General features: G+C 53.7%; 35 non-coding genes across 35 annotated transcripts; 30 read left to right on the forward strand and 5 right to left on the reverse strand.

Annotated features, from left to right (window-relative positions):
- Nucleotides 1-368: 368 nt before the first annotated feature.
- Nucleotides 369-441, forward strand: Trnam-cau (transfer RNA methionine (anticodon CAU)). The gene has a single exon. It is a non-coding gene; the product is annotated as a tRNA-Met (tRNA).
- Nucleotides 442-762: 321 nt separating this feature from the next.
- On the forward strand, nt 763-834 carry Trnae-uuc (transfer RNA glutamic acid (anticodon UUC)). The gene has a single exon. It is a non-coding gene; the product is annotated as a tRNA-Glu (tRNA).
- A 297-nt stretch (nt 835-1,131) lies between these two features.
- Trnak-uuu (transfer RNA lysine (anticodon UUU)) lies at nt 1,132-1,204 on the forward strand. Its single transcript has one exon. It is a non-coding gene; the product is annotated as a tRNA-Lys (tRNA).
- Nucleotides 1,205-1,343: 139 nt separating this feature from the next.
- Trnas-aga (transfer RNA serine (anticodon AGA)) lies at nt 1,344-1,426 on the forward strand. The gene has a single exon. It is a non-coding gene; the product is annotated as a tRNA-Ser (tRNA).
- A 277-nt stretch (nt 1,427-1,703) lies between these two features.
- On the reverse strand, nt 1,704-1,775 carry Trnag-ucc (transfer RNA glycine (anticodon UCC)). The gene has a single exon. It is a non-coding gene; the product is annotated as a tRNA-Gly (tRNA).
- An 817-nt stretch (nt 1,776-2,592) lies between these two features.
- Nucleotides 2,593-2,665, forward strand: Trnam-cau (transfer RNA methionine (anticodon CAU)). Its single transcript has one exon. It is a non-coding gene; the product is annotated as a tRNA-Met (tRNA).
- Nucleotides 2,666-2,987: 322 nt separating this feature from the next.
- On the forward strand, nt 2,988-3,059 carry Trnae-uuc (transfer RNA glutamic acid (anticodon UUC)). Its single transcript has one exon. It is a non-coding gene; the product is annotated as a tRNA-Glu (tRNA).
- Nucleotides 3,060-3,354: 295 nt separating this feature from the next.
- Nucleotides 3,355-3,427, forward strand: Trnak-uuu (transfer RNA lysine (anticodon UUU)). Its single transcript has one exon. It is a non-coding gene; the product is annotated as a tRNA-Lys (tRNA).
- Nucleotides 3,428-3,566: 139 nt separating this feature from the next.
- Trnas-aga (transfer RNA serine (anticodon AGA)) lies at nt 3,567-3,648 on the forward strand. The gene has a single exon. It is a non-coding gene; the product is annotated as a tRNA-Ser (tRNA).
- Nucleotides 3,649-3,925: 277 nt separating this feature from the next.
- Trnag-ucc (transfer RNA glycine (anticodon UCC)) lies at nt 3,926-3,997 on the reverse strand. Its single transcript has one exon. It is a non-coding gene; the product is annotated as a tRNA-Gly (tRNA).
- Nucleotides 3,998-4,811: 814 nt separating this feature from the next.
- Trnam-cau (transfer RNA methionine (anticodon CAU)) lies at nt 4,812-4,883 on the forward strand. Its single transcript has one exon. It is a non-coding gene; the product is annotated as a tRNA-Met (tRNA).
- A 322-nt stretch (nt 4,884-5,205) lies between these two features.
- Trnae-uuc (transfer RNA glutamic acid (anticodon UUC)) lies at nt 5,206-5,277 on the forward strand. Its single transcript has one exon. It is a non-coding gene; the product is annotated as a tRNA-Glu (tRNA).
- A 295-nt stretch (nt 5,278-5,572) lies between these two features.
- Nucleotides 5,573-5,645, forward strand: Trnak-uuu (transfer RNA lysine (anticodon UUU)). Its single transcript has one exon. It is a non-coding gene; the product is annotated as a tRNA-Lys (tRNA).
- A 139-nt stretch (nt 5,646-5,784) lies between these two features.
- On the forward strand, nt 5,785-5,866 carry Trnas-aga (transfer RNA serine (anticodon AGA)). The gene has a single exon. It is a non-coding gene; the product is annotated as a tRNA-Ser (tRNA).
- Nucleotides 5,867-6,143: 277 nt separating this feature from the next.
- On the reverse strand, nt 6,144-6,215 carry Trnag-ucc (transfer RNA glycine (anticodon UCC)). Its single transcript has one exon. It is a non-coding gene; the product is annotated as a tRNA-Gly (tRNA).
- Nucleotides 6,216-7,029: 814 nt separating this feature from the next.
- Nucleotides 7,030-7,102, forward strand: Trnam-cau (transfer RNA methionine (anticodon CAU)). The gene has a single exon. It is a non-coding gene; the product is annotated as a tRNA-Met (tRNA).
- Nucleotides 7,103-7,424: 322 nt separating this feature from the next.
- Trnae-uuc (transfer RNA glutamic acid (anticodon UUC)) lies at nt 7,425-7,496 on the forward strand. The gene has a single exon. It is a non-coding gene; the product is annotated as a tRNA-Glu (tRNA).
- A 297-nt stretch (nt 7,497-7,793) lies between these two features.
- Nucleotides 7,794-7,866, forward strand: Trnak-uuu (transfer RNA lysine (anticodon UUU)). The gene has a single exon. It is a non-coding gene; the product is annotated as a tRNA-Lys (tRNA).
- Nucleotides 7,867-8,005: 139 nt separating this feature from the next.
- Trnas-aga (transfer RNA serine (anticodon AGA)) lies at nt 8,006-8,087 on the forward strand. Its single transcript has one exon. It is a non-coding gene; the product is annotated as a tRNA-Ser (tRNA).
- Nucleotides 8,088-9,251: 1,164 nt separating this feature from the next.
- On the forward strand, nt 9,252-9,324 carry Trnam-cau (transfer RNA methionine (anticodon CAU)). Its single transcript has one exon. It is a non-coding gene; the product is annotated as a tRNA-Met (tRNA).
- Nucleotides 9,325-9,647: 323 nt separating this feature from the next.
- Nucleotides 9,648-9,719, forward strand: Trnae-uuc (transfer RNA glutamic acid (anticodon UUC)). Its single transcript has one exon. It is a non-coding gene; the product is annotated as a tRNA-Glu (tRNA).
- A 295-nt stretch (nt 9,720-10,014) lies between these two features.
- On the forward strand, nt 10,015-10,087 carry Trnak-uuu (transfer RNA lysine (anticodon UUU)). Its single transcript has one exon. It is a non-coding gene; the product is annotated as a tRNA-Lys (tRNA).
- Nucleotides 10,088-10,226: 139 nt separating this feature from the next.
- Nucleotides 10,227-10,307, forward strand: Trnas-aga (transfer RNA serine (anticodon AGA)). The gene has a single exon. It is a non-coding gene; the product is annotated as a tRNA-Ser (tRNA).
- Nucleotides 10,308-10,584: 277 nt separating this feature from the next.
- On the reverse strand, nt 10,585-10,656 carry Trnag-ucc (transfer RNA glycine (anticodon UCC)). Its single transcript has one exon. It is a non-coding gene; the product is annotated as a tRNA-Gly (tRNA).
- Nucleotides 10,657-11,471: 815 nt separating this feature from the next.
- On the forward strand, nt 11,472-11,544 carry Trnam-cau (transfer RNA methionine (anticodon CAU)). The gene has a single exon. It is a non-coding gene; the product is annotated as a tRNA-Met (tRNA).
- Nucleotides 11,545-11,866: 322 nt separating this feature from the next.
- On the forward strand, nt 11,867-11,938 carry Trnae-uuc (transfer RNA glutamic acid (anticodon UUC)). The gene has a single exon. It is a non-coding gene; the product is annotated as a tRNA-Glu (tRNA).
- A 296-nt stretch (nt 11,939-12,234) lies between these two features.
- Nucleotides 12,235-12,307, forward strand: Trnak-uuu (transfer RNA lysine (anticodon UUU)). The gene has a single exon. It is a non-coding gene; the product is annotated as a tRNA-Lys (tRNA).
- A 139-nt stretch (nt 12,308-12,446) lies between these two features.
- Nucleotides 12,447-12,528, forward strand: Trnas-aga (transfer RNA serine (anticodon AGA)). The gene has a single exon. It is a non-coding gene; the product is annotated as a tRNA-Ser (tRNA).
- Nucleotides 12,529-13,692: 1,164 nt separating this feature from the next.
- On the forward strand, nt 13,693-13,765 carry Trnam-cau (transfer RNA methionine (anticodon CAU)). The gene has a single exon. It is a non-coding gene; the product is annotated as a tRNA-Met (tRNA).
- A 322-nt stretch (nt 13,766-14,087) lies between these two features.
- Nucleotides 14,088-14,159, forward strand: Trnae-uuc (transfer RNA glutamic acid (anticodon UUC)). Its single transcript has one exon. It is a non-coding gene; the product is annotated as a tRNA-Glu (tRNA).
- Nucleotides 14,160-14,455: 296 nt separating this feature from the next.
- Trnak-uuu (transfer RNA lysine (anticodon UUU)) lies at nt 14,456-14,528 on the forward strand. The gene has a single exon. It is a non-coding gene; the product is annotated as a tRNA-Lys (tRNA).
- A 139-nt stretch (nt 14,529-14,667) lies between these two features.
- Nucleotides 14,668-14,749, forward strand: Trnas-aga (transfer RNA serine (anticodon AGA)). Its single transcript has one exon. It is a non-coding gene; the product is annotated as a tRNA-Ser (tRNA).
- Nucleotides 14,750-15,026: 277 nt separating this feature from the next.
- On the reverse strand, nt 15,027-15,098 carry Trnag-ucc (transfer RNA glycine (anticodon UCC)). Its single transcript has one exon. It is a non-coding gene; the product is annotated as a tRNA-Gly (tRNA).
- Nucleotides 15,099-15,913: 815 nt separating this feature from the next.
- On the forward strand, nt 15,914-15,986 carry Trnam-cau (transfer RNA methionine (anticodon CAU)). The gene has a single exon. It is a non-coding gene; the product is annotated as a tRNA-Met (tRNA).
- A 322-nt stretch (nt 15,987-16,308) lies between these two features.
- Nucleotides 16,309-16,380, forward strand: Trnae-uuc (transfer RNA glutamic acid (anticodon UUC)). Its single transcript has one exon. It is a non-coding gene; the product is annotated as a tRNA-Glu (tRNA).
- The last annotated feature ends 112 nt before the right edge of the window (nt 16,381-16,492 follow it).

Below are 16,492 nucleotides of genomic sequence, written 5' to 3' on the forward strand. Positions count from 1 at the left end.
TCTCGCTATAGTGCTGCCGCGCCGATTGCTCGCTTGAGGTGCGCCAGCCTCAGGAATGTATAGCAGGATTCGCTGTGAGAAGAACCAAACATGCAGCACGCAAGAGACCCTACTTGGACGGCCGCGTGCTGTTACTGAACTCCAGCGTCGGCCTGGCCCTACAGGCCGCTGTGTTCAGGTGCCGCAAGGGCGATGTACTGTAACCTCAGGCAGTGCTGCTTTCCGTCGTTAAAAAAGCTGCGGCAGCAGTTTACTCTAGCAAGTCGGGAAAGCACGCGTAGCGACACAACAGATTCCTGAGAAAGCGCAAACTGTCTATCTCTAATATGTGAGACTTACCAAGATTCCTGGGATGATGGTTGCAACGAGCCTCGGTAGCGCAGTAGGTAGCGCGTAAGTCTCATAATCTTAAGGTCGTGAGTTCGATCCTCACCCGGGGCATTTAATTTGCTGTACATCACGGCTGAATTAACGGCGTTGCTATTGCTAGCGAACGAACTTAATTGTCGTTTGTTATCCACAAGGAGTCCACGCCTCAGCGTCACAATGTTTACTTCCAATTATGGCAAGGTACAACTTTGATCATTCTCCTCCCCTGTTATGAGTGAAATATGATGCAAACAGCAATGAATAGACAGTTTCGAGCTGTGCGCCATGCCAGTCTGCACGCGCAAAATGCTCGCAAACAGATAACAACACTGAGTCCGGATTGAGCACGAAATACGAGAAGAGAGGGAGTAAATCTCACGTTTCTCGAGCAAATCCGGTGTGGTCTAGTGGCTAGGATACCTGGCTTTCACCCAGGAGGCCCGGGTTCGATTCCCGGTACCGGAAGGGAAGTTTTTGCGCACACGACCCTCCATCGTTTGGCCTTCCAACCTTCGTTTGTCGCCCACCTTCCGGAGCTTCAACCGAACGTAATCGGGGGAAGCAGGCACAGGATGCAATTACTGTCAGCACCGGGATAAAGGGAGAAGAGGCACTGGTCCGCTGTTGGGGTGCTACCAGCGTCAGTGGGAAGTCGGTGAAGTCGCCAGTTGCGCCAGAAGCCAGCAATTACCGTAGGTACGCCTACACACGCGTTCCAGTTATTCACATTGCTTGCAGTCGCTCCATGCACAACAAGCGTGAGCCCGGATAGCTCAGTCGGTAGAGCATTAGGCTTTTAACCTAAGGGTCCAGGGTTCGAATCCCTGTTCGGGCGAAGATTTTAACGCTTCCGTAATGGCTCGTCTCGTAGCGCTGGTAGCCCTGCCGTAATCAGTGCACCGAGTTCGTTTCCTGTCAACATTCTGCGCAGACCGGTTGCATTTTTCACGATTCGAGGGAAGCTTTAGCTACGAGCAGTCGTGGCCGAGTGGTTAAGGCGTCTGACTAGAAATCAGATTCCCTCTGGGAGCGTAGGTTCGAGGTCCTACCGACTGCGTCGGTTTTTTTTTATTTTTTGTTTCAGAAGAGAGAGCAGAAAATTTCGCAGTTTGCCTGTCGTTTTGGTACCTCGCTACACCTCACCTCTCACAGTCGTTTATAGCGCCTGTCCTTTTGATAAGGGCGAATTCCAAGCGTCAGCTTTCGCGTCAGCCGAGCAAAGTCGGACAAGTCGGGACATACTACAGCATGGCCTGCGTGGAGCGACGACGGAAAGAAAACGTTAATTCAACAGCACGTGGCTCACATACTCATACGCATAGATTTGCGCCCGTTGCGGTGGCCGGGAATCGAACGCGGCTCAACTGCTCGGAAGGCAACTATGCTCACCATTACACTACCACCGCACAGCCGCTGCTCGCAACGCCGCGCTGTGTCGGCTTCCCGCCCGCCGGCAGTGGCCCACGGTGATAGTAGCTGTAGGCGCTTTACGAGGTAGGAGGGTGCATTCGGGCAGCGCCTCCACGCACGCTGCGTCTTTGGGCAAGGCTCGTCGCCGCGGCCGCAACGTTACTCACGCAATAGTGACGAGCGGTCGCTTTGAGGCAGTGTAGTGGGGGACTCCGCGTGTGTAGCACTTTTTTCGGTTGTATCCGACGTCGCTGGGTGGCAATCCCACTTTCCCTGCAGACAGCTGCTCGGGAATATGCTCGGGAAGCACGGACGTCATCGGACGTCCCGCCCCCAACAAATGCAACTAACAAAATGAGAACAACAACTAAAAAAGTGGTAGGTTGTTCGACTACCACGCGGGCGGCCCGGCTTCGATTCCCGGCCGATGCATCGTTTTGCTGTTCTCGCTATAGTGCTGCCGCGCCGATTGCTCGCTTGAGGTGCGCCAGCCTCAGGAATGTATAGCAGGATTCGCTGTGAGAAGAACCAAACATGCAGCACGCAAGAGACCCCTACTTGGACGGCCGCGTGCTGTTACTGAACTCCAGCGTCGGCCTGGCCCTACAGGCCGCTGTGTTCAGGTGCCGCAAGGGCGATGTACTGTAACCTCAGGCAGTGCTGCTTTCCGTCGTTAAAAAAGCTGCGGCAGCAGTTTACTCTAGCAAGTCGGGAAAGCACGCGTAGCGACACAACAGATTCCTGAGAAAGCGCAAACTGTCTATCTCTAATATGTGAGACTTACCAAGATTCCTGGGATGATGGTTGCAACGAGCCTCGGTAGCGCAGTAGGTAGCGCGTAAGTCTCATAATCTTAAGGTCGTGAGTTCGATCCTCACCCGGGGCATTTAATTTGCTGTACATCACGGCTGAATTAACGGCGTTGCTATTGCTAGCGAACGAACTTAATTGTCGTTTGTTATCCACAAGGAGTCCACGCCTCAGCGTCACAATGTTTACTTCCAATTATGGCAAGGTACAACTTTGATCATTCTCCTCCCCTGTTATGAGTGAAATATGATGCAAACAGCAATGAATAGACAGTTTCGAGCTGTGCGCCATGCCAGTCTGCACGCGCAAAAATGCTCGCAAACAGATAACAACACTGAGTCCGGATTGAGCACGAAATACGAGAAGAGAGGGAGTAAATCTCACGTTTCTCGAGCAAATCCGGTGTGGTCTAGTGGCTAGGATACCTGGCTTTCACCCAGGAGGCCCGGGTTCGATTCCCGGTACCGGAAGGGAAGTTTTTGCGCACACGACCCTCCATCGTTTGGCCTTCCAACCTTCGTTTGTCGCCCACCTTCCGGAGCTTCAACCGAACGTAATCGGGGAAGCAGGCACAGGATGCAATTACTGTCAGCACCGGGATAAAGGGAGAAGAGGCACTGGTCCGCTGTTGGGGTGCTACCAGCGTCAGTGGGAAGTCGGTGAAGTCGCCAGTTGCGCCAGAAGCCAGCAATTACCGTAGTACGCCTACACACGCGTTCCAGTTATTCACATTGCTTGCAGTCGCTCCATGCACAACAAGCGTGAGCCCGGATAGCTCAGTCGGTAGAGCATTAGGCTTTTAACCTAAGGGTCCAGGGTTCGAATCCCTGTTCGGGCGAAGATTTTAACGCTTCCGTAATGGCTCGTCTCGTAGCGCTGGTAGCCCTGCCGTAATCAGTGCACCGAGTTCGTTTCCTGTCAACATTCTGCGCAGACCGGTTGCATTTTTCACGATTCGAGGGAAGCTTTAGCTACGAGCAGTCGTGGCCGAGTGGTTAAGGCGTCTGACTAGAAATCAGATTCCCTCTGGGAGCGTAGGTTCGAGTCCTACCGACTGTGTCGGTTTTTTTTATTTTTTGTTTCAGAAGAGAGAGCAGAAAATTTCGCAGTTTGCCTGTCGTTTTGGTACCTCGCTACACCTCACCTCTCACAGTCGTTTATAGCGCCTGTCCTTTTGATAAGGGCGAATTCCAAGCGTCAGCTTTCGCGTCAGCCGAGCAAAGTCGGGACAAGTCGGGACATACTACAGCATGGCCTGCGTGGAGCGACGACGGAAAGAAAACGTTAATTCAACAGCACGTGGCTCACATACTCATACGCATAGATTTGCGCCCGTTGCGGTGGCCGGGAATCGAACGCGGCTCAACTGCTCGGAAGGCAACTATGCTCACCATTACACTACCACCGCACAGCCGCTGCTCGCAACGCCGCGCTGTGTCGGCTTCCCGCCCGCCGGCAGTGGCCCACGGTGATAGTAGCTGTAGGCGCTTTACGAGGTAGGAGGGTGCATTCGGGCAGCGCCTCCACGCACGCTGCGTCTTTGGGCAAGGCTCGTCGCCGCGGCCGCAACGTTACTCACGCAATAGTGACGAGCGGTCGCTTTGAGGCAGTGTAGTGGGGGACTCCGCGTGTGTAGCACTTTTTTCGGTTGTATCCGACGTCGCTGGGTGGCAATCCCACTTTCCCTGCAGACAGCTGCTCGGGAATATGCTCGGGAAGCACGGACGTCATCGGACGTCCGCCCCCAACAAATGCAACTAACAAAATGAGAACAACAACTAAAAAAGTGGTAGGTTGTTCGACTACCACGCGGGCGGCCCGGCTTCGATTCCCGGCCGATGCATCGTTTTGCTGTTCTCGCTATAGTGCTGCCGCGCCGATTGCTCGCTTGAGGTGCGCCAGCCTCAGGAATGTATAGCAGGATTCGCTGTGAGAAGAACCAAACATGCAGCACGCAAGAGACCCTACTTGGACGGCCGCGTGCTGTTACTGAACTCCAGCGTCGGCCTGGCCCTACAGGCCGCTGTGTTCAGGTGCCGCAAGGGCGATGTACTGTAACCTCAGGCAGTGCTGCTTTCCGTCGTTAAAAAGCTGCGGCAGCAGTTTACTCTAGCAAGTCGGGAAAGCACGCGTAGCGACACAACAGATTCCTGAGAAAGCGCAAACTGTCTATCTCTAATATGTGAGACTTACCAAGATTCCTGGGATGATGGTTGCAACGAGCCTCGGTAGCGCAGTAGGTAGCGCGTAAGTCTCATAATCTTAAGGTCGTGAGTTCGATCCTCACCGGGGCATTTAATTTGCTGTACATCACGGCTGAATTAACGGCGTTGCTATTGCTAGCGAACGAACTTAATTGTCGTTTGTTATCCACAAGGAGTCCACGCCTCAGCGTCACAATGTTTACTTCCAATTATGGCAAGGTACAACTTTGATCATTCTCCTCCCCTGTTATGAGTGAAATATGATGCAAACAGCAATGAATAGACAGTTTCGAGCTGTGCGCCATGCCAGTCTGCACGCGCAAAAATGCTCGCAAACAGATAACAACACTGAGTCCGGATTGAGCACGAAATACGAGAAGAGAGGGAGTAAATCTCACGTTTCTCGAGCAAATCCGGTGTGGTCTAGTGGCTAGGATACCTGGCTTTCACCCAGGAGGCCCGGGTTCGATTCCCGGTACCGGAAGGGAAGTTTTTGCGCACACGACCCTCCATCGTTTGGCCTTCCAACCTTCGTTTGTCGCCCACCTTCCGGAGCTTCAACCGAACGTAATCGGGGGAAGCAGGCACAGGATGCAATTACTGTCAGCACCGGGATAAAGGGAGAAGAGGCACTGGTCCGCTGTTGGGGTGCTACCAGCGTCAGTGGGAAGTCGGTGAAGTCGCCAGTTGCGCCAGAAGCCAGCAATTACCGTAGTACGCCTACACACGCGTTCCAGTTATCACATTGCTTGCAGTCGCTCCATGCACAACAAGCGTGAGCCCGGATAGCTCAGTCGGTAGAGCATTAGGCTTTTAACCTAAGGGTCCAGGGTTCGAATCCCTGTTCGGGCGAAGATTTTAACGCTTCCGTAATGGCTCGTCTCGTAGCGCTGGTAGCCCTGCCGTAATCAGTGCACCGAGTTCGTTTCCTGTCAACATTCTGCGCAGACCGGTTGCATTTTTCACGATTCGAGGGAAGCTTTAGCTACGAGCAGTCGTGGCCGAGTGGTTAAGGCGTCTGACTAGAAATCAGATTCCCTCTGGGAGCGTAGGTTCGAGTCCTACCGACTGTGTCGGTTTTTTTTATTTTTTGTTTCAGAAGAGAGAGCAGAAAATTTCGCAGTTTGCCTGTCGTTTTGGTACCTCGCTACACCTCACCTCTCACAGTCGTTTATAGCGCCTGTCCTTTTGATAAGGGCGAATTCCAAGCGTCAGCTTTCGCGTCAGCCGAGCAAAGTCGGGACAAGTCGGGACATACTACAGCATGGCCTGCGTGGAGCGACGACGGAAAGAAAACGTTAATTCAACAGCACGTGGCTCACATACTCATACGCATAGATTTGCGCCCGTTGCGGTGGCCGGGAATCGAACGCGGCTCAACTGCTCGGAAGGCAACTATGCTCACCATTACACTACCACCGCACAGCCGCTGCTCGCAACGCCGCGCTGTGTCGGCTTCCCGCCCGCCGGCAGTGGCCCACGGTGATAGTAGCTGTAGGCGCTTTACGAGGTAGGAGGGTGCATTCGGGCAGCGCCTCCACGCACGCTGCGTCTTTGGGCAAGGCTCGTCGCCGCGGCCGCAACGTTACTCACGCAATAGTGACGAGCGGTCGCTTTGAGGCAGTGTAGTGGGGGACTCCGCGTGTGTAGCACTTTTTTCGGTTGTATCCGACGTCGCTGGGTGGCAATCCCACTTTCCCTGCAGACAGCTGCTCGGGAATATGCTCGGGAAGCACGGACGTCATCGGACGTCCGCCCCCAACAAATGCAACTAACAAAATGAGAACAACAACTAAAAAAGTGGTAGGTTGTTCGACTACCACGCGGGCGGCCGGCTTCGATTCCCGGCCGATGCATCGTTTTGCTGTTCTCGCTATAGTGCTGCCGCGCCGATTGCTCGCTTGAGGTGCGCCAGCCTCAGGAATGTATAGCAGGATTCGCTGTGAGAAGAACCAAACATGCAGCACGCAAGAGACCCTACTTGGACGGCCGCGTGCTGTTACTGAACTCCAGCGTCGGCCTGGCCCTACAGGCCGCTGTGTTCAGGTGCCGCAAGGGCGATGTACTGTAACCTCAGGCAGTGCTGCTTTCCGTCGTTAAAAAAGCTGCGGCAGCAGTTTACTCTAGCAAGTCGGGAAAGCACGCGTAGCGACACAACAGATTCCTGAGAAAGCGCAAACTGTCTATCTCTAATATGTGAGACTTACCAAGATTCCTGGGATGATGGTTGCAACGAGCCTCGGTAGCGCAGTAGGTAGCGCGTAAGTCTCATAATCTTAAGGTCGTGAGTTCGATCCTCACCCGGGGCATTTAATTTGCTGTACATCACGGCTGAATTAACGGCGTTGCTATTGCTAGCGAACGAACTTAATTGTCGTTTGTTATCCACAAGGAGTCCACGCCTCAGCGTCACAATGTTTACTTCCAATTATGGCAAGGTACAACTTTGATCATTCTCCTCCCCTGTTATGAGTGAAATATGATGCAAACAGCAATGAATAGACAGTTTCGAGCTGTGCGCCATGCCAGTCTGCACGCGCAAAAATGCTCGCAAACAGATAACAACACTGAGTCCGGATTGAGCACGAAATACGAGAAGAGAGGGAGTAAATCTCACGTTTCTCGAGCAAATCCGGTGTGGTCTAGTGGCTAGGATACCTGGCTTTCACCCAGGAGGCCCGGGTTCGATTCCCGGTACCGGAAGGGAAGTTTTTGCGCACACGACCCTCCATCGTTTGGCCTTCCAACCTTCGTTTGTCGCCCACCTTCCGGAGCTTCAACCGAACGTAATCGGGGGAAGCAGGCACAGGATGCAATTACTGTCAGCACCGGGATAAAGGGAGAAGAGGCACTGGTCCGCTGTTGGGGTGCTACCAGCGTCAGTGGGAAGTCGGTGAAGTCGCCAGTTGCGCCAGAAGCCAGCAATTACCGTAGTACGCCTACACACGCGTTCCCAGTTATTCACATTGCTTGCAGTCGCTCCATGCACAACAAGCGTGAGCCCGGATAGCTCAGTCGGTAGAGCATTAGGCTTTTAACCTAAGGGTCCAGGGTTCGAATCCCTGTTCGGGCGAAGATTTTAACGCTTCCGTAATGGCTCGTCTCGTAGCGCTGGTAGCCCTGCCGTAATCAGTGCACCGAGTTCGTTTCCTGTCAACATTCTGCGCAGACCGGTTGCATTTTTCACGATTCGAGGGAAGCTTTAGCTACGAGCAGTCGTGGCCGAGTGGTTAAGGCGTCTGACTAGAAATCAGATTCCCTCTGGGAGCGTAGGTTCGAGTCCTACCGACTGTGTCGGTTTTTTTTATTTTTTGTTTCAGAAGAGAGAGCAGAAAATTTCGCAGTTTGCCTGTCGTTTTGGTACCTCGCTACACCTCACCTCTCACAGTCGTTTATAGCGCCTGTCCTTTTGATAAGGGCGAATTCCCAAGCGTCAGCTTTCGCGTCAGCCGAGCAAAGTCGGGACAAGTCGGGACATACTACAGCATGGCCTGCGTGGAGCGACGACGGAAAGAAAACGTTAATTCAACAGCACGTGGCTCACATACTCATACGCATAGATTTGCGCCCGTTGCGGTGGCCGGAATCGAACGCGGCTCAACTGCTCGGAAGGCAACTATGCTCACCATTACACTACCACCGCACAGCCGCTGCTCGCAACGCCGCGCTGTGTCGGCTTCCCGCCCGCCGGCAGTGGCCCACGGTGATAGTAGCTGTAGGCGCTTTACGAGGTAGGAGGGTGCATTCGGGCAGCGCCTCCACGCACGCTGCGTCTTTGGGCAAGGCTCGTCGCCGCGGCCGCAACGTTACTCACGCAATAGTGACGAGCGGTCGCTTTGAGGCAGTGTAGTGGGGGACTCCGCGTGTGTAGCACTTTTTTCGGTTGTATCCGACGTCGCTGGGTGGCAATCCCACTTTCCCTGCAGACAGCTGCTCGGGAATATGCTCGGGAAGCACGGACGTCATCGGACGTCCGCCCCCCAACAAATGCAACTAACAAAATGAGAACAACAACTAAAAAAGTGGTAGGTTGTTCGACTACCACGCGGGCGGCCCGGCTTCGATTCCCGGCCGATGCATCGTTTTGCTGTTCTCGCTATAGTGCTGCCGCGCCGATTGCTCGCTTGAGGTGCGCCAGCCTCAGGAATGTATAGCAGGATTCGCTGTGAGAAGAACCAAACATGCAGCACGCAAGAGACCCTACTTGGACGGCCGCGTGCTGTTACTGAACTCCAGCGTCGGCCTGGCCCTACAGGCCGCTGTGTTCAGGTGCCGCAAGGGCGATGTACTGTAACCTCAGGCAGTGCTGCTTTCGTCGTTAAAAAAGCTGCGGCAGCAGTTTACTCTAGCAAGTCGGGAAAGCACGCGTAGCGACACAACAGATTCCTGAGAAAGCGCAAACTGTCTATCTCTAATATGTGAGACTTACCAAGATTCCTGGGATGATGGTTGCAACGAGCCTCGGTAGCGCAGTAGGTAGCGCGTAAGTCTCATAATCCTAAGGTCGTGAGTTCGATCCTCACCCGGGGCATTTAATTTGCTGTACATCACGGCTGAATTAACGGCGTTGCTATTGCTAGCGAACGAACTTAATTGTCGTTTGTTATCCACAAGGAGTCCACGCCTCAGCGTCACAATGTTTACTTCCAATTATGGCAAGGTACAACTTTGATCATTCTCCTCCCCTGGTTATGAGTGAAATATGATGCAAACAGCAATGAATAGACAGTTTCGAGCTGTGCGCCATGCCAGTCTGCACGCGCAAAAATGCTCGCAAACAGATAACAACACTGAGTCCGGATTGAGCACGAAATGCGAGAAGAGAGGGAGTAAATCTCACGTTTCTCGAGCAAATCCGGTGTGGTCTAGTGGCTAGGATACCTGGCTTTCACCCAGGAGGCCCGGGTTCGATTCCCGGTACCGGAAGGGAAGTTTTTGCGCACACGACCCTCCATCGTTTGGCCTTCCAACCTTCGTTTGTCGCCACCTTCCGGAGCTTCAACCGAACGTAATCGGGGGAAGCAGGCACAGGATGCAATTACTGTCAGCACCGGGATAAAGGGAGAAGAGGCACTGGTCCGCTGTTGGGGTGCTACCAGCGTCAGTGGGAAGTCGGTGAAGTCGCCAGTTGCGCCAGAAGCCAGCAATTACCGTAGTACGCCTACACACGCGTTCCAGTTATTCACATTGCTTGCAGTCGCTCCATGCACAACAAGCGTGAGCCCGGATAGCTCAGTCGGTAGAGCATTAGGCTTTTAACCTAAGGGTCCAGGGTTCGAATCCCTGTTCGGGCGAAGATTTTAACGCTTCCGTAATGGCTCGTCTCGTAGCGCTGGTAGCCCTGCCGTAATCAGTGCACCGAGTTCGTTTCCTGTCAACATTCTGCGCAGACCGGTTGCATTTTTCACGATTCGAGGGAAGCTTTAGCTACGAGCAGTCGTGGCCGAGTGGTTAAGGCGTCTGACTAGAAATCAGATTCCCTCTGGAGCGTAGGTTCGAGTCCTACCGACTGCGTCGGTTTTTTTTATTTTTTGTTTCAGAAGAGAGAGCAGAAAATTTCGCAGTTTGCCTGTCGTTTTGGTACCTCGCTACACCTCACCTCTCACAGTCGTTTATAGCGCCTGTCCTTTTGATAAGGGCGAATTCCAAGCGTCAGCTTTCGCGTCAGCCGAGCAAAGTCGGGACAAGTCGGGACATACTACAGCATGGCCTGCGTGGAGCGACGACGGAAAGAAAACGTTAATTCAACAGCACGTGGCTCACATACTCATACGCATAGATTTGCGCCCGTTGCGGTGGCCGGGAATCGAACGCGGCTCAACTGCTCGGAAGGCAACTATGCTCACCATTACACTACCACCGCACAGCCGCTGCTCGCAACGCCGCGCTGTGTCGGCTTCCCGCCCGCCGGCAGTGGCCCACGGTGATAGTAGCTGTAGGCGCTTTACGAGGTAGGAGGGTGCATTCGGGCAGCGCCTCCACGCACGCTGCGTCTTTGGGCAAGGCTCGTCGCCGCGGCCGCAACGTTACTCACGCAATAGTGACGAGCGGTCGCTTTGAGGCAGTGTAGTGGGGGACTCCGCGTGTGTAGCACTTTTTTCGGTTGTATCCGACGTCGCTGGGTGGCAATCCCACTTTCCCTGCAGACAGCTGCTCGGGAATATGCTCGGGAAGCACGGACGTCATCGGACGTCCGCCCCCAACAAATGCAACTAACAAAATGAGAACAACAACTAAAAAAGTGGTAGGTTGTTCGACTACCACGCGGGCGGCCCGGCTTCGATTCCCGGCCGATGCATCGTTTTGCTGTTCTCGCTATAGTGCTGCCGCGCCGATTGCTCGCTTGAGGTGCGCCAGCCTCAGGAATGTATAGCAGGATTCGCTGTGAGAAGAACCAAACATGCAGCACGCAAGAGACCCTACTTGGACGGCCGCGTGCTGTTACTGAACTCCAGCGTCGGCCTGGCCCTACAGGCCGCTGTGTTCAGGTGCCGCAAGGGCGATGTACTGTAACCTCAGGCAGTGCTGCTTTCCGTCGTTAAAAAAGCTGCGGCAGCAGTTTACTCTAGCAAGTCGGGAAAGCACGCGTAGCGACACAACAGATTCCTGAGAAAGCGCAAACTGTCTATCTCTAATATGTGAGACTTACCAAGATTCCTGGGATGATGGTTGCAACGAGCCTCGGTAGCGCAGTAGGTAGCGCGTAAGTCTCATAATCCTAAGGTCGTGAGTTCGATCCTCACCCGGGGCATTTAATTTGCTGTACATCACGGCTGAATTAACGGCGTTGCTATTGCTAGCGAACGAACTTAATTGTCGTTTGTTATCCACAAGGAGTCCACGCCTCAGCGTCACAATGTTTACTTCCAATTATGGCAAGGTACAACTTTGATCATTCTCCTCCCCTGTTATGAGTGAAATATGATGCAAACAGCAATGAATAGACAGTTTCGAGCTGTGCGCCATGCCAGTCTGCACGCGCAAAAATGCTCGCAAACAGATAACAACACTGAGTCCGGATTGAGCACGAAATGCGAGAAGAGAGGGAGTAAATCTCACGTTTCTCGAGCAAATCCGGTGTGGTCTAGTGGCTAGGATACCTGGCTTTCACCCAGGAGGCCCGGGTTCGATTCCCGGTACCGGAAGGGAAGTTTTTGCGCACACGACCCTCCATCGTTTGGCCTTCCAACCTTCGTTTGTCGCCCACCTTCCGGAGCTTCAACCGAACGTAATCGGGGGAAGCAGGCACAGGATGCAATTACTGTCAGCACCGGGATAAAGGGAGAAGAGGCACTGGTCCGCTGTTGGGGTGCTACCAGCGTCAGTGGGAAGTCGGTGAAGTCGCCAGTTGCGCCAGAAGCCAGCAATTACCGTAGTACGCCTACACACGCGTTCCAGTTATTCACATTGCTTGCAGTCGCTCCATGCACAACAAGCGTGAGCCCGGATAGCTCAGTCGGTAGAGCATTAGGCTTTTAACCTAAGGGTCCAGGGTTCGAATCCCTGTTCGGGCGAAGATTTTAACGCTTCCGTAATGGCTCGTCTCGTAGCGCTGGTAGCCCTGCCGTAATCAGTGCACCGAGTTCGTTTCCTGTCAACATTCTGCGCAGACCGGTTGCATTTTTCACGATTCGAGGGAAGCTTTAGCTACGAGCAGTCGTGGCCGAGTGGTTAAGGCGTCTGACTAGAAATCAGATTCCCTCTGGGAGCGTAGGTTCGAGTCCTACCGACTGCGTCGGTTTTTTTTATTTTTTGTTTCAGAAGAGAGAGCAGAAAATTTCGCAGTTTGCCTGTCGTTTTGGTACCTCGCTACACCTCACCTCTCACAGTCGTTTATAGCGCCTGTCCTTTTGATAAGGGCGAATTCCAAGCGTCAGCTTTCGCGTCAGCCGAGCAAAGTCGGGACAAGTCGGGACATACTACAGCATGGCCTGCGTGGAGCGACGACGGAAAGAAAACGTTAATTCAACAGCACGTGGCTCACATACTCATACGCATAGATTTGCGCCCGTTGCGTTGGCCGGGAATCGAACGCGGCTCAACTGCTCGGAAGGCAACTATGCTCACCATTACACTACCACCGCACAGCCGCTGCTCGCAACGCCGCGCTGTGTCGGCTTCCCGCCCGCCGGCAGTGGCCCACGGTGATAGTAGCTGTAGGCGCTTTACGAGGTAGGAGGGTGCATTCGGGCAGCGCCTCCACGCACGCTGCGTCTTTGGGCAAGGCTCGTCGCCGCGGCCGCAACGTTACTCACGCAATAGTGACGAGCGGTCGCTTTGAGGCAGTGTAGTGGGGGACTCCGCGTGTGTAGCACTTTTTTCGGTTGTATCCGACGTCGCTGGGTGGCAATCCCACTTTCCCTGCAGACAGCTGCTCGGGAATATGCTCGGGAAGCACGGACGTCATCGGACGTCCGCCCCCAACAAATGCAACTAACAAAATGAGAACAACAACTAAAAAAGTGGTAGGTTGTTCGACTACCACGCGGGCGGCCCGGCTTCGATTCCCGGCCGATGCATCGTTTTGCTGTTCTCGCTATAGTGCTGCCGCGCCGATTGCTCGCTTGAGGTGCGCCAGCCTCAGGAATGTATAGCAGGATTCGCTGTGAGAAGAACCAAACATGCAGCACGCAAGAGACCCTACTTGGACGGCCGCGTGCTGTTACTGAACTCCAGCGTCGGCCTGGCCCTACAGGCCGCTGTGTTCAGGTGCCGCAAGGGCGATGTACTGTAACCTCAGGCAGTGCTGCTTTCCGTCGTTAAAAAAGCTGCGGCAGCAGTTTACTCTAGCAAGTCGGGAAAGCACGCGTAGCGACACAACAGATTCCTGAGAAAGCGCAAACTGTCTATCTCTAATATGTGAGACTTACCAAGATTCCTGGGATGATGGTTGCAACGAGCCTCGGTAGCGCAGTAGGTAGCGCGTAAGTCTCATAATCCTAAGGTCGTGAGTTCGATCCTCACCCGGGGCATTTAATTTGCTGTACATCACGGCTGAATTAACGGCGTTGCTATTGCTAGCGAACGAACTTAATTGTCGTTTGTTATCCACAAGGAGTCCACGCCTCAGCGTCACAATGTTTACTTCCAATTATGGCAAGGTACAACTTTGATCATTCTCCTCCCCTGTTATGAGTGAAATATGATGCAAACAGCAATGAATAGACAGTTTCGAGCTGTGCGCCATGCCAGTCTGCACGCGCAAAAATGCTCGCAAACAGATAACAACACTGAGTCCGGATTGAGCACGAAATACGAGAAGAGAGGGAGTAAATCTCACGTTTCTCGAGCAAATCCGGTGTGGTCTAGTGGCTAGGATACCTGGCTTTCACCCAGGAGGCCCGGGTTCGATTCCCGGTACCGGAAGGGAAGTTTTTGCGCACACGACCCTCCATCGTTTGGCCTTCCAACCTTCGTTTGTCGCCCACCTTCCGGAGCTTCAACCGAACGTAATCGGGGGAAGCAGGCACAGGATGCAATTACTGTCAGCACCGGGATAAAGGGAGAAGAGGCACTGGTCCGCTGTTGGGGTGCTACCAGCGTCAGTGGGAAGTCGGTGAAGTCGCCAGTTGCGCCAGAAGCCAGCAATTACCGTAGTACGCCTACACACGCGTTCCAGTTATTCACTTTGCTTGCAGTCGCTCCATGCACAACAAGCGTGAGCCCGGATAGCTCAGTCGGTAGAGCATTAGGCTTTTAACCTAAGGGTCCAGGGTTCGAATCCCTGTTCGGGCGAAGATTTTAACGCTTCCGTAATGGCTCGTCTCGTAGCGCTGGTAGCCCTGCCGTAATCAGTGCACCGAGTTCGTTTCCTGTCAACATTCTGCGCAGACCGGTTGCATTTTTCACGATTCGAGGGAAGCTTTAGCTACGAGCAGTCGTGGCCGAGTGGTTAAGGCGTCTGACTAGAAATCAGATTCCCTCTGGGAGCGTAGGTTCGAGTCCTACCGACTGTGTCGGTTTTTTTTATTTTTTGTTTCAGAAGAGAGAGCAGAAAATTTCGCAGTTTGCCTGTCGTTTTGGTACCTCGCTACACCTCACCTCTCACAGTCGTTTATAGCGCCTGTCCTTTTGATAAGGGCGAATTCCAAGCGTCAGCTTTCGCGTCAGCCGAGCAAAGTCGGGACAAGTCGGGACATACTACAGCATGGCCTGCGTGGAGCGACGACGGAAAGAAAACGTTAATTCAACAGCACGTGGCTCACATACTCATACGCATAGATTTGCGCCCGTTGCGGTGGCCGGGAATCGAACGCGGCTCAACTGCTCGGAAGGCAACTATGCTCACCATTACACTACCACCGCACAGCCGCTGCTCGCAACGCCGCGCTGTGTCGGCTTCCCGCCCGCCGGCAGTGGCCCACGGTGATAGTAGCTGTAGGCGCTTTACGAGGTAGGAGGGTGCATTCGGGCAGCGCCTCCACGCACGCTGCGTCTTTGGGCAAGGCTCGTCGCCGCGGCCGCAACGTTACTCACGCAATAGTGACGAGCGGTCGCTTTGAGGCAGTGTAGTGGGGGACTCCGCGTGTGTAGCACTTTTTTCGGTTGTATCCGACGTCGCTGGGTGGCAATCCCACTTTCCCTGCAGACAGCTGCTCGGGAATATGCTCGGGAAGCACGGACGTCATCGGACGTCCGCCCCCAACAAATGCAACTAACAAAATGAGAACAACAACTAAAAAAGTGGTAGGTTGTTCGACTACCACGCGGGCGGCCCGGCTTCGATTCCCGGCCGATGCATCGTTTTGCTGTTCTCGCTATAGTGCTGCCGCGCCGATTGCTCGCTTGAGGTGCGCCAGCCTCAGGAATGTATAGCAGGATTCGCTGTGAGAAGAACCAAACATGCAGCACGCAAGAGACCCTACTTGGACGGCCGCGTGCTGTTACTGAACTCCAGCGTCGGCCTGGCCCTACAGGCCGCTGTGTTCAGGTGCCGCAAGGGCGATGTACTGTAACCTCAGGCAGTGCTGCTTTCCGTCGTTAAAAAAGCTGCGGCAGCAGTTTACTCTAGCAAGTCGGGAAAGCACGCGTAGCGACACAACAGATTCCTGAGAAAGCGCAAACTGTCTATCTCTAATATGTGAGACTTACCAAGATTCCTGGGATGATGGTTGCAACGAGCCTCGGTAGCGCAGTAGGTAGCGCGTAAGTCTCATAATCCTAAGGTCGTGAGTTCGATCCTCACCCGGGGCATTTAATTTGCTGTACATCACGGCTGAATTAACGGCGTTGCTATTGCTAGCGAACGAACTTAATTGTCGTTTGTTATCCACAAGGAGTCCACGCCTCAGCGTCACAATGTTTACTTCCAATTATGGCAAGGTACAACTTTGATCATTCTCCTCCCCTGTTATGAGTGAAATATGATGCAAACAGCAATGAATAGACAGTTTCGAGCTGTGCGCCATGCCAGTCTGCACGCGCAAAAATGCTCGCAAACAGATAACAACACTGAGTCCGGATTGAGCACGAAATACGAGAAGAGAGGGAGTAAATCTCACGTTTCTCGAGCAAATCCGGTGTGGTCTAGTGGCTAGGATACCTGGCTTTCACCCAGGAGGCCCGGGTTCGATTCCCGGTACCGGAAGGGAAGTTTTTGCGCACACGACCCTCCATCGTTTGGCCTTCCAACCTTCGTTTGTCGCCCACCTTCCGGAGCTTCAACCGAACGTAATCGGGGGAAGCAGGCACAGGATGCA

This window comes from Schistocerca cancellata, unplaced genomic scaffold (genome assembly GCF_023864275.1).
Source record: "Schistocerca cancellata isolate TAMUIC-IGC-003103 unplaced genomic scaffold, iqSchCanc2.1 HiC_scaffold_596, whole genome shotgun sequence".
Lineage (NCBI taxonomy): Eukaryota > Metazoa > Arthropoda > Insecta > Orthoptera > Acrididae > Schistocerca > Schistocerca cancellata.